The sequence below is a fragment of the Orycteropus afer genome, unplaced genomic scaffold (assembly GCF_000298275.1).
Source record: "Orycteropus afer afer isolate SDZICR_OR568_19922 unplaced genomic scaffold, OryAfe1.0 scaffold00002, whole genome shotgun sequence".
NCBI lineage: Eukaryota > Metazoa > Chordata > Mammalia > Tubulidentata > Orycteropodidae > Orycteropus > Orycteropus afer.
The window spans coordinates 35,731,368-35,733,847 of record NW_006921589.1 but is presented as its reverse complement, the minus strand read 5'-3'; positions in this window follow the sequence as shown (position 1 = coordinate 35,733,847).

Genomic DNA, 2,480 nt, shown 5'->3' with positions numbered 1-2,480 from the left:
TTAACAAGAGATGAAAAACTGGAAAATATACAAGTATGTGGAAATTAAGCAACAACTATTAAACAACCAATGGGTCAAAGAAGAAATCAAGAGATAAATTTTTAAAATACCTGTAGTAAAACAAAAAAGAAAACACAACATACCAAAACATATGGGATATAGCCAAGGCAGTGCTCCGAGGGAAATTTATAGCAGTAAATACCTACATTAAAAAAAGAAGAACAATCTCAAGTCAATAACCTAATTATACAACTTGAGGAACTAGAAAATAAACCAAGCCCAAAGTCACCAGAAGGAAGGAAAAGTAAAAATCACAGCAGAATTAAATGGAATAAAGAATAAAAAATAATAGACAGCATCAATGAAACCAGAAGTTGGCACTTTGGAAAGATCAATAAAATCAACACACTTTTAGTTAAGAAAACAATGAAAAAAAGATGGAAGATAGAAACAACTTAAGTCAGAAATGAAAAGTGGGGACATTACCACTGATCCTACAGAAATAATAAAGGTTCACAAGGGAAGACTATGAATAGTGTATGACAACAAATTAGATAATTTAAATGAAAAGGACAATTCCTGGATACATATAAACTACCTAAATGGACTCAGGAATAAATAATTTCAATAGATCCATAACAAGAGATTAAATCAGTAACCAAAATCCTTCCACCAAAAAAATTCCTGGATGAAAAGCCTTCACTGGAGAATTCTACCAAATATTTAAAGAAGAATTGACAACAATCCTTAAATTTTTTTTCATATTTATGAAATTCAACTTATCTATTTTGTCTTTTGTTGCATGTGCTTTTGGTGTCATATGTAAGAATTCATTGTTAAAAGATAGGTCTCAAGGCCTTACTCCTATGTTTTAGTCTAAGAGTTTTATGGAATTTTTCTTACATTTATGTTTTCAATCAATTTTAGGTTATTAGTATCCTATTGTGAGATATGAACACAACTTTACTCATTTGCAAGTGGAAATCCAGTTGTCCCAAAACTATTTATTGAAGAGATTATTCTTTCCTCACTGGAGGAACTTAGCACCATTGTTGAAAATCACCTGGCCATAGCTTTATGGGATTATTTCTGGGCTCTCAATTCTATTACAGTGGAACTGGTCTAGTGCCAATTATTATACCAAGACAGGATTTTTAATCACTGTAGCATTATAGTATGTTTTGAAATTGGGAAATGTGAGTCCTCCTCTTTCTTTCTTTCTCAAGATTACTTTGGCTATTTGGGACCTCTTGCAATTCCATATAAATCTGAGAATTGACTTTTCATTTCCTGCAAAGAAGGGTGTTAGAATTTTAATAGGAATTGCATTGAATTTATGGATAGGTTTGGGTAGTATTGATACATTAACAATATTAAGTTTTCAAAAGAGTACAAACAACACAAGTGTCCATCAACAGATGAATGGATAAATAGATTGTGGTATATACAGACAATCTTGGAAGGAAGGTTGGGCAATCTACTTCTGTAGTGATACTGCCTTGGAAACCCAAGGAGGGGTCGCTATGAGTCGGGTTCTACTCGACGGCACATAACAGCAACAACATATATATACAAAAGAATATTTATCCATAAGAGAAAAGAACCTTTGTTACATGTTGGAATATGGGTAAGCCTTGAAAACTTATACTGAGTGAAATAAATCAGACACAAAAGGACAAGTATTGTATGCTTCCACTTCTATGAAATATCTAGAATAAACAAATGCATAGAGATCATGGTTTATTATGAGTGAACAAAAGTGAGAGGGGGAAATGGGAGGCTATTTCTTAAGAGATACTGAGTTTCAGTTAAAGATGATGTAAAACTTTAGAAAGGGATAGAAGTAATGATTCCACAGCGTGGTGAATACAATTCATGTCATTGAATTATATATGTAAAAATGGTTGAAATGATGACATATTGTTATGTATATTTCATTATGATAATTTTTTTTTCAAATGACTCTTGGTTTTGGATTGAATAACTACATGAGTGTTGATTTACTGAATTAGGGAAGACATGGAGAAGTATAGGTCTGGAGGAGAAAATCATGTGTTCTTTTATGGTACATTTACTTTGGCCATTCACACTGTATAACAGACGTGTTTCTAACTTGAAAACAAATTTAAAAGTTCATATTTTAGCTTCCTGAAATTTAACATTGGTGAGGCTAATCCTAACTCACTAAATGAAGCCTGAGGGGGAAAAACAAATGTTTTTTATTTTTATTATTTTTTATTTTTTATTAAAAAAAAATATTTATTCTCTGATATATGTGATGAAAGTTTTAGGAAGCATGAACTCAAGAGAAACCAAGAACCACACTTGTTTTACTTACATTGTACCCAACAGGCAGCATAACTCAAAGTGACATTGAACAAACGAGTGTAATTGTGCTGATGATGATAGCAGCCAAAACATGTACCACACAGGGGCTAACAAAGTGTAAAACAGTTTATGTACGTGTTTCATACTATTTC